The sequence below is a fragment of the Homarus americanus genome, unplaced genomic scaffold, assembly GCF_018991925.1.
Source record: "Homarus americanus isolate GMGI-L3 unplaced genomic scaffold, GMGI_Hamer_2.0 scaffold11022, whole genome shotgun sequence".
In the NCBI taxonomy this organism is placed as follows: domain Eukaryota; kingdom Metazoa; phylum Arthropoda; class Malacostraca; order Decapoda; family Nephropidae; genus Homarus; species Homarus americanus.
In genome coordinates, this window is record NW_024737068.1 from 14405029 (window position 1) to 14420927 (window position 15899).

Genomic DNA, 15899 nt, shown 5'->3' on the forward strand with positions numbered 1-15899 from the left:
CTCCCCTTACAGCTTCTCTCGTGGGCTCGTTCAGTGGCTGTGTCAACCCTCATAGACACAAAAGGACTTTACTTATATCTTCTCCAGTCCAGACCCTCGTGTGTGTGTGTGTGTGTGTGTGTGTGTGTGTGTGTGTGTGTGTGTGTGTGTGTGTGTGTGTGTGTGTGTGTGTGTGTGTGTGTGTGTGTGTGTGTGTGTGTGTGTGTGTGTGTGTGTGTGTGTGTGTGTGTGGTGTGTGTGTGTGTGTGTGTGTGTGTGTGTGTGTGTGTGTGTGTGTGTGTGTGTGTGTGTGTGTGTGTGTGTGTGTGTGTGTGTGTGTGTGTGTGTGTGTGTGTGTAGAGGTTAGGTTAGGTTTGCTATGTCGTAACTGAGGGCTTCTGTGTGTGTGTGTTATGAGACCGTGTTTGTAGCTTCAGGAGTCGGCTTACTGTCGCTCTTGTCACAACCTGATGATGCTAACCTACTGAGTCTGCTCTCTGTGAACTTGGGATAACTAACATATACTGCTGAAAACTGACAAGTATCTGGTTAGTTGTTTATGGTGAAGATAATTGTTTTGCTGGGAGGTTTTGTTTTCTTCCTTCCTTTCTTCCCTTTTACTCTTGTACTCTGCGTTTTCTCTTTCTTCATTCAACTGTCTCTTCTTTCTTTTTTCCTACTTACTTTCTTTCTGCTTTCTTCCCTTCCTTCCTTCCCTACTTTCATTCCTTCATTCTCTTATCTTCTGCGTTTTTTACTCTCTCTCTCTCTCTCTCTCTCTCTCTGCCTTCTTAGTCTGCCCCTTCCTTCCTTCCTTCCTTCCTTCTAGTAATCCTCTGTTGTTGTAAGAGAGACTGACTGTGAGCTGTCGGTGTCAAGTAAATGTTTGTTCAGTTGTCTTAAGGAAATAGACAAGGTAGTGGCTCTCTCTCTCTCTCTCTCTCTCTCTCTCTCTCTCACATAACTCTGGTGGATTTATTACTCATTATTTATTACTCAAAGCTTTAAGTCGTCTTAGTCAAGGGTTTAAGTCATCGTTGTCAAGGGGTTAAATCATGGCACTTAAGTTAGCTTTAGGGTGGTTATTCTAAAAGTGAAATAAACTAGGATGTGTAATCTTGAGGAGATCCGAATGTGATCCTTAAAAGTGATACAAAAAATTACTCGCCGGTATAACGATAAAAACAACAGAACAAAAATGGCTTGAGTGAAAAACAAAAACAAACAAGAGGAAACATCATGGCATCAGGACTGGCGAACGATTTCTATTGACTCTATCCTCTTCGCCAGTGATCGGCTTGGGCGCTCGGTCACGTCTCTGTTACGCACTGTTGGCGGCAAGTACTGGGTCATGTATTGGCTCCAGAGAACTAGTTAAAGAAGACATTAGATCAGGTGAGGAGGTAATGGAGATATTAAACCCCTGCCAGGTATAGTAATAAACCTGTTTGTTGATCTGGGTGTTTGGTCTCACGTCCACGGTGTGAAGGTGTGTACGGTTATGACGGATTACCTGATGGTTCTTTCAACCTTCCCCGTCCGACACTATTTTTGGGGGGGGGAGAATTCGGTTAGGTTAAGATAGGATGGGTTAGGTTAGATTAGGTCTGGTTTCTTTAGGTTAGATTTGGTTAGTGTAAGGTTGTTTAATCTTCAGGTGATCGGAAATAACTACAGGGTGTTGTAGGGTGTACTGGTGTGTGATGTTGTTGTTATAGTGGTGTGTGAGGCTGTGATGGTGTTGATTTAGTGGTGTGTGAGGGTGTGTGATGGTGTTGTTATAGTGTGTCACAGAGATAGAGGTTTTAAGCCTGGCGGCACAGACAGCGACTTTGGTACAAGGTCACCTCATGCCATTAAGGTAACGGAAGGAGGCCCTGACAGTGAGCCGCGGGGCCTGCTAACGTGTTTGTAGTTTAATGACTACTGTGGCGATCGTTAGTGGGTTCAGTCATGTCAATTACCCTGGATATCAACCTGATGTAATTCGTTTTTACGTGAGTGGAAACTAAAAAGTGGTCAGGTGTTCCGGTGTAGAGTTTGGCGGACGGGTCACGAGTCCCAAATATGTCGCAGGGGATAATCGGTGTAGCTAGTAAAATACGGATTTGTTGTCTCACATGTCTGATAGCTTGTTAACATTTATACTTGTTTCTCACATATAGAGGTAAATCATTAGAGTTTTAGTAATAATATACATCAGGGACTTAATGCCTCAGGTGTATGATAATTTATGAATCTTTGTAGTGTTTGATCAGATGAGTGGATCACTAAGGCACGTTATATGACCTTTCGACTGTCATGCTGTGTGGAGTGTGGCACCTCAGTAACGCCGGTTTAACAGTAACGACTCCTCTGATATTAATAACCTCAGTAGAATTATGAATTAGCCAAGATACGTGACACCTGGGGCGTTTGTCTCTTATAAAGCATTACCTGCAAGATCATCAGTTGTGTTGGTGCAGTATTGGCCTTCCCTGCTCGGCCTGGTAGCTGTAGGTCCCGTTGTAATGTGTCCAGGAGATCCGGTCCCTGGAAAGCGATACCTGAGTGTTGGCCCCTGGGACGCTCCACTACCTTCCTGCTCGCGGTCACCCTATACCACGCCGTCACCACCCTACAGGTGCGGCGGCCAGGCGTGATAGACAGACAGACAGGCAGCACGTCATGTTGCAAGTGTAGGAAGAGATGGATGATGTCGTAAGGTGTGAGGATGTGTGTCGTGTTGCTAGTCAGGTTAAATTTATGATATTGCTAAACTGGATTGGGATGGTGTTGTGTTGCAATGTACCGGCGTTGGTTTTTGTAGTGCCATGCAAGATGAATACAATGTGTGATACATTAGTGACTTGTGGAGGGAGGGAGGCTGTAGAGGTGTATAGGTATATTTTGTATTTCGTAAATTTATTGGATATAGCTGTGATGTTGCAAGTCTTTGAAGGGCATTTAACGTTACAGGATATTGCAGGGAATTATGATGTTAACAGGGAATTACAGATCACACGTGGAACTGTTGCAACACACGGGAGGACACGCCACCGACCAGGAGAAGGAACACGTAGCATCACAAGACCCTGGAAGAAACACGTAATGTTACTCGCCATTAGAAGTAACGTTTAGGTAATGGAAGACAAATGGGTAATAAGATGTTACGTTATTGAAGCCAACCCCCAGCTCCCAGTGTGTCGTAACCATGGCAGACTGGCCCAAGCAGGACGAGCTGTGTTGAGATGTTCAGTCGTGAGTAAAAATCCCATTACACGCCTGACGCTCCAAACCGCTGGAACGAATCCCTGAACTGCTTCATTACCTATAGATAACACTTGTAGTGTCTCATTTGTGTTCGGTGCAGTTTCGAACCGGAGTATAAATGAACTTTTATTCGTGACTGGACAGTATATACGAGCAGGGCTGGAGAATATCACATAAGTTTAAGATATAGAATGACACCTTAAGAACTTTGCTTCAGAGACAAAAAATAGATTAAAATTGATCTTTAGTCAATATAGATGAACTAATGCAATAACTTCATACAACACAAACACTAACACATTTCCATAAGGTGTGGCAGAGTGATATGTGGGTTAATAAGAAATGTTTTACCTGTTATCAAGAGTGTAAGAGAGAGAGAAGAGAGAAAAAAAAAGTGCAGGTGAAAGTATGTGTGTAGGAGGGAGGGCGGGTGATGGTAAAGTCAAGAGCACTTTGGGCCTAAATTAGATACTCAAACCTTCTTACTGTGAGAGGCGAGTTAGTTAGGCTCTACGACACAGTGCAAGAGCAACATACCCGCTGTTGTTTTGATCGTAGCTTCAGTAACCCCAAGGTACCTACCTACCCATCACCACTGTTTTAAGGGGAACTTTAATATATGTGGAGGATATTGAGAAGTGATTTGGTGTGGTAGTATTTGTGGTGCTGGAAGGTGTTGGGATGGAGATGTGTTGTGTGGTGTGGTGTGGTGTGATGTGGTGTATGATGTTGTGTTGTGTGTGTAGCCAACTAGTGAAACACTCCTCTCCCACACACACACTTTATACACCGTTCACCGTAACCACCTACCGTAACGGAGTAGCGTAACACAAACACGCACGTTACCGTAACACACCTATTATATACAGTTAATGAGTCTTTTAGGGGTTCAAAGGTGTTCCGATACTGTTAGAGTGTGTGTGTGTGTGTGTGTGCGCGTGTGTGTGTGCGTGCAGGGTAAGTTAAAAATACTACTTTATGGCCAGAAAGCACCAGTGTTATGTCAGATATAAACCATTAATATGAATCCATAACTGTACAATCATTCACCCAGGTTGAACTTTTCCTACCTAGACGTGCCTTACAGATTCACAGTTACAGTGACACTAGTGATATTTTGTTGTCGTTCCCAGAGACACACTGTTAACGTCTCCTGTAAACACTCGGGGTCAGAAATAGTACCATGCCACCAATGAACCTTCGAGGTGTGAAGCCTTAATCATCTGATGAAAGAAAGTAAATGGCAGTAATCTCTTATCTTATCTTTGTAGTATATTTATTATCGTTATATTTAGTTATATTGTCGTTTTTCTTCGTCTGGGATTAAGGTTAACTCTATACCCGAGTGTGTGTTAGTGATGGGTATAATATGGTGTGTCTCATAGGCTCTTAGGTTCAGTTCTCCTGTCTAGTGTGTGAGAACTTATCTAATCCGCTTTAGATATGTTATTGTGATGTTGATCAAAATGGCGTCAGACCAGTACTGAGACCTCACTACTGTACAGTATAACTAATGACTAAATTTTTCTACGAGTCTGAGAATTTTGGTCGGGGGAATATGAATTAATGAAGACAAAGGTTAGTTATAATAAACTCTATACTTGGTGATGATCAGCGGTATAAGATAATGTGAATATTATCATTCATAGTTATTGTCACCTGTGGAGGTTTAGTGAGGGAGGGAGGAGCGTGTCGCCATCTGGCAGCAGTCACCACCACACTGCCCCGGGCCGCCAACTGCCGCCACATGACCATCTTGGTGCTGTTAGAGGACTTGTGTGACTATGTGAGGGCGCCAGCCTTCCTGCCGCCGACACTCTGACGATCACACTGATGCCAGATGATCCAAGGCTTTAGTAGTAATGTCAAACAAAAGACGATCATTTATATAGTACTGTAGAATCTCAGGACAATTTCGACACCATTTGATCCTCTAATCTACACCTGTATATATCGTAACGTGGGCCTGTCGCATGCTTCCCCACAGTACCAGAGGGAGGGAGGAGGGGGGATACATTAACATAGGAATGAGTAAACCTTGGACCATAATACTCACAACCAACAAAGAACAGTGCAGTACCACCAGCTCATGAGTCATCCACACAGAGACGAGGGTTTGTGTGTGTTTTTGAGTTACAGATAATAGTGATGGTGTTTCTCGTGACGCAGACAGACAGACACAGACAAACCAACACAGGCAGACAGACAAACAGAACAAAAAGAGACAGACAAGCAGACACAGACAGGCAGATAAGCAAACACAGACAGAAGGGAGGCGGTTGGCTTCGTCGTGGGTTACTTTCCGGGTGAATTGTGTTGTTGTGTTGTGACGTGACGAGTGTTGCGGGCGACAGATGGAGCCACCACTCACTCTTCCTTTACACCCAGTCATAATCTGTACCTATTTCTTATCCACTTATTTGTATTTGACGGTACAGGTAAATACTAATATTATAAACCCATTCAAGACCAGAAGTAATACGCCACTTTTAATATATTTGTAAGAGGCAACATTTTTTTTATACTTAACGTTAAAAGTAATATCCTGTACTTATGATATATTTATAAGTAATTGACGTTATAGATGAAGAGAGACTAAAAGTATTATATTGTTCATTTATGTTTTATTTGAAGGTTTGATGATACTTATAAAGGACGATTCTGCACTTACAAGAACGTTTACTTAAGAGACATTGAAATAATTAGCTCTTGAAGGGTATATTAACTTTAGACATATCCCTCTTGTCGTAGGTAAATATTAACAAATTACTGTACTTTGTGAATTAATTATGTGTATTAGTTTGAGAGATGTGATATTACAATATAGAGTTTATTAAATCAAGTTAATTTAGATACACGGGACTAGAACTTTCTTCCTTGTTAAATATAGTTAATATAAACACATAATAAACAGGGGAAGATATATAATTAAATAAACATCGTCTGGGCCAGGTGTATACTAATTTACAACTATCACCTTACCTTACCTTACCTTACCTTACCTTACCTTACCTTACCTTACCTTACTGATTACTGTACCATTCTGTATCAGTTATATCAAGTAGGTTACAGTATTTAGAGATAAAAGTGTATTGCTGTAACCATTCGTAGTGTGTGTGTGGGGGGGTGAGTGGAGGTGGAGTAGATAGAGGTAGAGTAGGTGGAGAAGGTGGAGTGAAGTGGGTGGAGGTGAAGAAGTGGAGGTGGGAGGGAGGTGGAGTAGGTGGAGGTGGAGTAGGTGGAGGTGGAGTAGGTGGAGGTGAGTAGGTGGGGTTGGAGTAGGTGGAGGTGGGTACGTGCAGATGAAGTAAGTGGAGGTGGAGTACGTGGAGGTGGAGTAGGTGGAGGTGTATTTGTGACAGGTGGAGCTGAAGTGAAAACCTCGTGTATGGTGACAAGTAAGTGGCCTCCCTGCTGGGAAAGTTGGTGACGTTACGTGATGGTACACCACACCACCACACACACACACACACACACACACACACACACACACACACACACACACCAGCCATAGTATACTGTACAATATAACTCATCATTGTCTGAGGCGGTGTGTAGTGTTACCTGTCCAGCGGAAATTACAGGTATTACCAAGTACAATATGTAAGTTTCTCAGTAGTTAAGATGTCGCCCGCACTTCCGCCATACAGATGAATGCATGAAAAAATAGAATCGGACTTTTTTCACTAAATTTCATTATCTACATCTGTGTCACCTACACTGCGTCACCTACACTGCGTCACCAACACTGCGTCACCTACACTGCGTCACCAACACTGCGTCACCTACACTGCGTCACCTTCACTGCGAAACGGCAATAAATCTGAAGTGGACAATATTCAACAAAAAATATTAAATGGACCTTGATTGTGATTTATATATTTGATGATTTTGTTGTCGTGTTGTCATAAAAGTTCTTAACACCCATTAGCAGGTTGGTTATTAATGTGAATTAGTTAAATAAATTGGGACCACCTGAAGATTAACCCCCCCAGCTTATTTCACTTTAAGATTAACCCAGCCCAGCCCAACCCAACCCAACCCAACCCAAGCAAGCAAGCAAGCAAGCAAGCAAGCAAGCAGCATGAGTTTTCTTATAATCACCAAATTAAATGAAAGTCGAGGTTGCTAATCTTCATGTGAACCAAAACTTGTTACAAAATAAACCGTGGGAGGAGTTTGAGTAGTATGAGTCAGCTTTTTTTTTTATATCTAGAGTGAGGTGCTATCTGACTGCTGGCTGGAGGAGGCACTGGAGTGACCACTTTCACAGGCTGGTGGCAGTAGCCCTCGTCTGGGTAGTGAGACAGGTGGACAGAGGAGGAGGATGGAAGGATTAGGACTGGGTAAGAGAGTGTAGGATTAGGACTGGGGAAGGAGACTGTAGGATTGTGATTTAGGTTGGGTTTGGGGGTGTGGATGAGGGGGGGGGTCGGTCCAACCCTACAGAGGAAAGGGAAAGAATGGAGGAAGAGGAGGAGGGGGTAGCAGAGGAAGGAAAGAAAGGAGTAGAAGGAAAGGGAGGAGGAGATATAGGTGGGAGATAAGAGAAGGACGAAAGGGGGAAAAAGAAGGGCGAAGGATAAAAAAGGAGAGGAATAGGAAGGACAGAAGGAGAAATAAAGGAAGAACAGGAGATGGAGGAAGATGGTGAAAGATTATTATATTTAGTAGTAAGTTATGATGTGGACAACTGCCTGAGGCACCACTTAGAGTCATCAGGGAGGAGTAAACCATATTTTAGTTTACCCAGTAGTGTGTGTGTGTGTGTGTGTGTGTGTGTGTGTGTGTGTGTATACTGGATGATTCGTAGCACTTCACTCTCTTGATGATCCCGTGTTTGTGTGGTTGTCAAGTGTTACCTCTGCATTTTCTACGATATTTTAATAATTTTATTTATCGGAATGAAAATTTGTCAGAGTTTATGACCAGAATTAATCACGTTTCAACATCGGATGATCTTATTAAGTAATTATTGTTAGTGTATTTGTTGTTTTAGGTAGGTAATGATGACAAGTTGCTCGAGTTGTGTAATGTGTATGTCTCCAGCTGTCATAAATGTGTGTGTGTTATTTTAGTTGTGTTTGTTAATGCGTCCAGGCGTCCTGTAGTCTATTGTTAGGTTGTGAGTTTAAATAAAAGTTTAGGTAAGCTTAAAGTTGTCCTGCGGTGCTCTATTCGTGTCCAGTCTTTACATGTCTAATTGTTAATGACTTGCCTTGGGCCGCTGTCTGAGGCACTCCCACTCACTCGTGTTATTTTCTAATATTTTACGTGAATATTTGTTTAGAATTATTTTTACTGACAGGCCATTGTGTGTCTGGGGTACCCACACATTTTCTCAGACGATGGCTCTCGCTTGCGACAGACTCATATGAAACACTCCTTTAATAAGTGAGAATTAGTGTAGCTATATGAGGCATCCCTCCTCACGCCCTCATTCTTCCCTGCAGCTCAACAAGGACCTCATTAGTCTCCACCCACGTTTTTTACGTTTTATGCAATTCCAAGTATTTTTTTTACACATCATTGGGGCGGACGTAATTTTAACAGACTGGTGAAGGCGTTTTCTCCAGAGGGGGAGGAGACGGGGCGCGTGGGTTGGGAAGCGGACCCGGAGGGGAGGCGGGTGTCAGTAGTACCAGCTAACCTTTGACTAACCACAAACGGGGCATTTTTTACGTTCCTGGTGTAGTGTAGAGCCAGTCGTAAGTGCTTTGGCGTTTTAGTTATCAGTGGATATTTTAGATCACCAATAAGAACAGGAACAGTGGGGACGGTGTGGTGAGCGCCGTGGTTGCCTCTAGCAGGGAAATGTATTCATTCACACAGTCGCAGGTGGAGCCACGTTCAGGTAGTTGGACAAGACAAGTACACATGTACATAGATGCAAACACTAGTATCCTCAATTCCCTGATAAAAAAAAACCCAGATAGTGGTCTCAGGTAAGGTACAGGTGTTTGGTAGTAGTGTCATGTAAGGTACAGGTGTGTCTGGCAGTCGTCGCAGATGAGTAAGAGGTGACTGGTACAACTGGTATAGGCGTCTCAGGTAAGATACTGTACAGGTGGGAATCATCTTAGACTGTGAGATGGAGTAAAAGTAATGCTGGAGTGTCAAGCTTGTCTTTGTTGTATCTGGTGATAGTGTGTAGCGGTGACTTGTATTTACCATCGTGTGGGTGTAACCTGTGTATTGTTCTCTGTGTATAACGATGTTTCTTTTATCTTCACAGGCCTTCGTGTGGCGAGGACAATGATGAAGGATAAGGGCTAACAGGTGAGTGGTGATTCCTGCTACTGTGTGTGTGTGTGTGTGTGTGTGTGTGTGTGTGTGTGTGTGTGTGTGTGTCGAGAGAGAGAGAAATAGTCATCCTTAGACGATTTAGTTCGGGTAGTTTAGGTTTTTTAGGTTAGGTCTAAAACAAGACTATCAGAAACTTTCAAAACCACACCACAGGAACGTTCACAACAACACCCTAGAAACGTTCACAAAAAGACAACAGAAACATTCAAAACAAAACCCTAAAAAAAAACGTTTAGAACATCACATAAACGTCCAAATAATCACATAAACGGTCAAGACATCACAATAAACGGTCAAGACATCACAATAAACGTTCAAGACATCACAATAAACGTTCAAGACATCACAATAAACGTTCAAGACATCACAATAAACGTTCATATCATCACCCTAGGTCTCACTCACCACCACAGCCTCATCAGTAAGCCAGAGGAGATGGACAGCTGTTGAACCTCGCGGGGACTCAGGTGTAACAACAGGACGTCAATACCCTTGTAAACACACTGCTGGTACACCTACGTCACACACACTGCTGGTACACCCACGTCACACACCGCTGGTACACCTACGTCACACACTGCTGGTACACCCACGTCACACACTGCTGGTACACCTACGTCACACACTGCTGGTACACCTACGTCACACACTGCTGGTACACTACGTCACACACTGCTGGTACACCAACGTCACACACTGCTGGTACACCTACGTCACACACTGCTGGTACACCAACGTCACACACTGCTGGTACACCTACGACACACACACATGTTGGTACACCTACGTCACACACTGCTGGTACACCTACGTCACACACTGCTGGTACACACGTCATACACTGCTGGTACACCTACGACACACACCGCTGGTACACCTACGACACACCGCTGGTACACCTACGTCACACACCGCTGATACACCTACGTCACACACTGCTGGTACACCTACGTCACACACCGCTGGTACACCTACGCACACACACTGCTGGTACACCTACGACACACACTGCTGGTACACCTACGTCACACACTGCTGGTACACCTACGTCACACACTGCTGGTACACTTACGTCACACACCGCTGGTACAACTACGTCACACACTGCTGGTACACCACGACACACACTGCTGGTACACCTACGTCACACACTGCTGGTACACCACGTCAACACTGCTGGTACACCTACGTCACACACCGCTGGTACACCTACGTCACACACTGCTGGTACACCTACGTCATACACTACTGGTACACCTACGTCACACACTGCTGGTACACCTACGTCACACACTGCTGGTACACCCACGTCACACACTGCTGGTACACCTACGTCACACACTGCTGGTACACCTACGTCATACACTACTGGTACACCTACGTCACACACTGCTGGTACACCCACGTCACACACTGCTGGTGCACCTACGTCACCACTGCTGGTACACCTACGTCATACACTACTGGTACACCCACGTCACACACTGCTGGTACACCTACGTCACACACTGCTGGTGCACCTACGTCACACACTGCTGGTACACCTACGTCACACACCTGCTGGTACACCTACGTCACACACTGCTGGTACACCCACGTCATACACTGCTGGTACACCTACGTCACACCTGCTGGTGCACCTACGTCACACATGCTGGTACACCTACGTCATACACCACTGGCAATACCGTCACACACTGCTGGTACACCTACGTCACACACTACTGGTACACCTACGTCACACACTGCTGATACCTACGTCACAAAATTACCGGTACACCTACGTCACACACTGCTGATAACCTACGTCACACACTGCTGGTACACCTACGTCACACACTGCTGATACACTTACTCATACACTGCTGGTACACCTACGACACACTGCTGGTACACCTACGTCACACACTGCTGGTACACCTACGTCACACACTGCTGGTACACTTACGTCATACACTGCTGGTACACCCATAGACACACACTGCTGGTACACCTACGACACACCGCTGGTACACCTACGTCACACACTGCTGATACACCTACGTCACACACTGCTGGTACACCCACGTCACACACTGCTGGTACACCTACGACACACACTGCTGGTACACCTACGACACACACTGCTGGTACACCTACGTCACACACACTGCTGGTACACCTACGTCACACACCGCTGGTACACTTACGTCACACACTGCTGGTACACCTACGTCACACACCGCTGGTACACCTACGACATACACCGCTGGTACACCACGACACACACCGCTGGTACACCTACGACACACACCGCTGGTACACCTACGTCACACACTGCTGATACACCTACGTCACACACTGCTGGTACACCTACGTCACACACTGCTGGTACACCTACGACACACACCGCTGGTACACCTACGACACACACTGCTGGTACACCACGTCACACACCGCTGGTACACCTACGTCACACACTGCTGGTACACTTACGTCACACACTGCTGGTACACCACGTCACACTGCTGGTACACCAACACACGCTGGTACACCTACGTCACTGCTGGTACACCTACGTCACACACTGCTGGTACACCTACGTCATACACTGCTGGTACACTACGTCACACACTGCTGGTACACCTACGTCATACACTACTGGTACACCTACGTCACACACTGCTGGTACACCTACGTCACACACTGCTGGTACACCTACGTCACACACTGCTGGTACACCACGTCACACACTGCTGGTACACCTACGTCATACACTACTGGTACACCTACGTCACACACTGCTGGTACACCTACGTCACACACTGCTGGTGCACCTACGTCACACACTGCTGGTACACCTACGTCATACACTACGGTACACCTACGTCACACACTGCTGGTACACCTACGTCACACACTGCTGGTGCACCTACGTCACACACTGCTGGTACACCTACGTCACACACTGCTGGTACACCTACGTCACACACTGCTGGTACACCTACGTCATACACTGCTGGTACACCTACGTCACACACTGCTGGTGCACCTACGTCACACACTGCTGGTACACCTACGTCATACACTACTGGTACACCTACGTCACACACTGCTGGTACACCTACGTCACACTACTGGTACACCTACGTCACACCTGCTGATACACCTACGTCACACACTACTGGTACACCTACGTCACACACTGCTGATACACCTACGTCACACACTGCTGTACACCTACGTCACCTGCTGATACTTACTTCATACACTGCTGGTACACCTACGACACACACTGCTGGTACACCTACGTCACACACTGCTGGTACCACGTCACACACTGCTGGTACACTTACGTCATACACTGCTGGTACACCTGACACACTGCTGGTACACCTGACACACCTGCTGGTACACCTACGTCACACCTGCTGATACACCTACGTCACACACTGGTACACCTACGTCACACACTGCTGGTACCTGACACACACTGCTGGTACACCTACGACACACACTGCTGGTATACCTACGTCACACACTGCTGGTACACCTACGTCACACCTGCTGGTACACTTACGTCACACACTGCTGGTACACCTACGTCACACACTGCTGGTACACCTACGACATACACCTGGTACACCTACGTCACACACTGCTGGTACACCTACGTCACACACTACTGGTACACCTACGTCACACACTGCTGGTACACCTACGTCACACTGCTGGTACACCTACGTCACACACTGCTGGTACACCACGTCACACACTGCTGGTACACCTACGTCACACACTGCTGGTACACCTACGTCACACACTGCTGGTACACCTACGTCACACACTGCTGGTACACCTACGTCACACACTGGGGTAAACTTGAGCTACTCTTGAATGGCGTTGTTTATTTATTTATTTTTTATTAACTTTATAGAAGAATGGATGTTTTATTTATCTAGGTTATATATAGGAACCTAACCTAACTTAACCTAGTTTAATAGACTTGATGTAATCTTACCTAACTTAACCTGCTCTAGTATAACCTAACCTAACCTAATTTAACCTAAATTAACCTAGCCTAACTTAACTTAACTTAACCTAATCTAACCTAACTTAACTTAACCTAATCTAACCTAACTTAACTTAACCTAATCTAACCTAACTTGTTGTTGTTAGTTTATAGAATATTTACCATGTTGTTTCTTCCCCTCTAGCGGCGGATGGCTACACTACCAGAGGAACGACATGAAGGTAAGGGGGCGTCTCTCTCTCTCTCTCTCTCTCTCTTTTAAAATTTTGTTTGTGTTGGGACCCAGTGTGTGTGTGTGTGTGTGTGTGTGTGTGTGTGTGTGTGTGTGTGTGTGTGTGTTTGGAGTAAGCTACATGTATACCCATGTATGTATATGTTTATCCTTCCTGTGTATACATGTGTTTGTATCATCTGGTTTTATGTGTACGTTTGTGTACATTACCTCATGAGATAGAACGCCCGCGTGTTCCATTCTCTTAATATAATGTCGTGCTCAGTGGTAATTAGACGGGGCGAATATCACACACACACACACACACACACACACACACACACACACACGCACACACACACACACACACACACGCGCACACACACACACACACACACACACACACACACACACACACACACACACACACACACATACACGCACACACACACACACACACACACACACACACACACACACACGGACACACACACACATTCATTTTACAGCCTTCAGCCAGCGTTATATGCATTGTCATTGTAAGTAATGCTGTTATTTATCTGTGTTTTAAAGTGAAGAATTAAGCATGTGTTGTGTCTACGTTGATTAAGGTGTTAAGTGGAATAAAGTGTTTGAAGTGCGGCATTAAGGTGCGGGAAGTGTTTGTAAGTGTAGGCTAAAATATTCATATATAATGTATTTTGTTTGAAGAGAGAGAGTCATATCACCAAGCTTCATTAACTCACTCACTCACTCACTCACAAGGTCGATGCATGAGTGAGTGAGTGAGTGAGGGCTTGCGTGAGACGGTGAAGGACGGCGGACGTGTTGCTTGTCTTCCTGGCTTCAGAGAGAGAGTGAATCCGCCGAGTACTGTGAAGGTTTATTTTTTTGGGGGGGGCGCGCTTTTGTTTTTTGTTGTTGTTAAAGTCGTAAGAGATTCCGCCACCTCCCACACACGCTGTTGAATTATTAAGTGGTAGTTGATGCGCTTTCTAAACTTCTAGGGAGATTGTGAGCTGTTCTCGGATTCTTGGTGTTAAAATTTTTTTGCTGTTGTTGTGGTTCGTATTCGTTGTTTCGGTTCCGCTATAACTAGAGGTTCTATCTATCTATCTATCTATCTATCTATCTATCTCTCGTCAAGATATGTTACTTTGAGAGAACAAGAGAGTAACACGACACTAAGCGAGGAATTCTCTCTGTCGGGGAGAAGGCCACTGGTTTCCGAATTACCAGGATTTGTGGCTCGTAAACAACGTACGTGACAAGATTGGGGAGTGGCAAAGTACGTACGTGAAAGGATATGTCTGGTACTGTACGTGAAAGAATTTATTTAGTGAAGTACGTACGTTAAAGGATTTATCTGGTGAAGTACGTACGTGAAAGGATTTACATCAAAACAACAACAAACTACAAATTCTTATATTTTTTAAGGGAATCGATATTTTAATGCACGAAGACAAACAATAAACTACTTAAAACAAATATTTTCTTTTTTCTTGGGTGGAGGAATGGGTCAGGTCAGGTCAGGTCAGGTTACTTTAGGTTTGGTTAGGTTAGGTTATGGTGGTGGGTGGCATCATGGAGGCAGGCAGGTCAGTGTTTGTGCCTCAGAATACACAGTGGGTGTTGAACTGGTCTACATGAGGGCCTCCCGACGCTGCCCCGTGACTCTTTTGTCGGGGGCTGGCTGGCTGGTTACTGGGGGCTGGGTGTGTTATTGGGGGGTTGAGTGTATTTCTAGGGGCTGGGTGTTAGATGTGTTATTGGGTGCTGGATACGTTACTAGCGACTTAATAATTATGTTGTTGGCATCTACGTAAACCATCAAGGACTGAATGAACTATAGGGGGGAGGGAGGAAGGAAGGAAGGAGGGTAACAGGGGACTGAATCTCGAAAAAAAAACATTCAAAATAACAGTCCAAAATCCAACGTAAACACAATACACCCTTCCCCCTCTCTCCCCCCCCTCCTCCCCTCCTCCCCTCCTCCTCCCCCCCAATAAAAGAGGAAAAAAATATATGAGTACAAGCTTTAATCCGTACGTCTCATCATTAAATTCTATAAAAGATCTAAACCCAAAACACCCGGGAAATCGTCAATAGCGGAGGTAATGAATTCCTTTAAAGGGTTCC

The 15899-nt window shown here is 45.0% G+C and overlaps 1 long non-coding RNA gene across 1 annotated transcript in view; it reads left to right on the plus strand.

Annotated features, from left to right (window-relative positions):
* Positions 1–13781, plus strand: part of LOC121872988 — a 151384-nt gene extending 137603 nt beyond the window's left edge. The window contains exons 4-5 of the long non-coding RNA XR_006090190.1: positions 9467–9510; positions 13734–13781. This is a non-coding gene — a long non-coding RNA (uncharacterized LOC121872988). The remainder of the gene's footprint in view (positions 1–9466; positions 9511–13733) is intronic.
* Positions 13782–15899: the final 2118 nt, after the last annotated feature.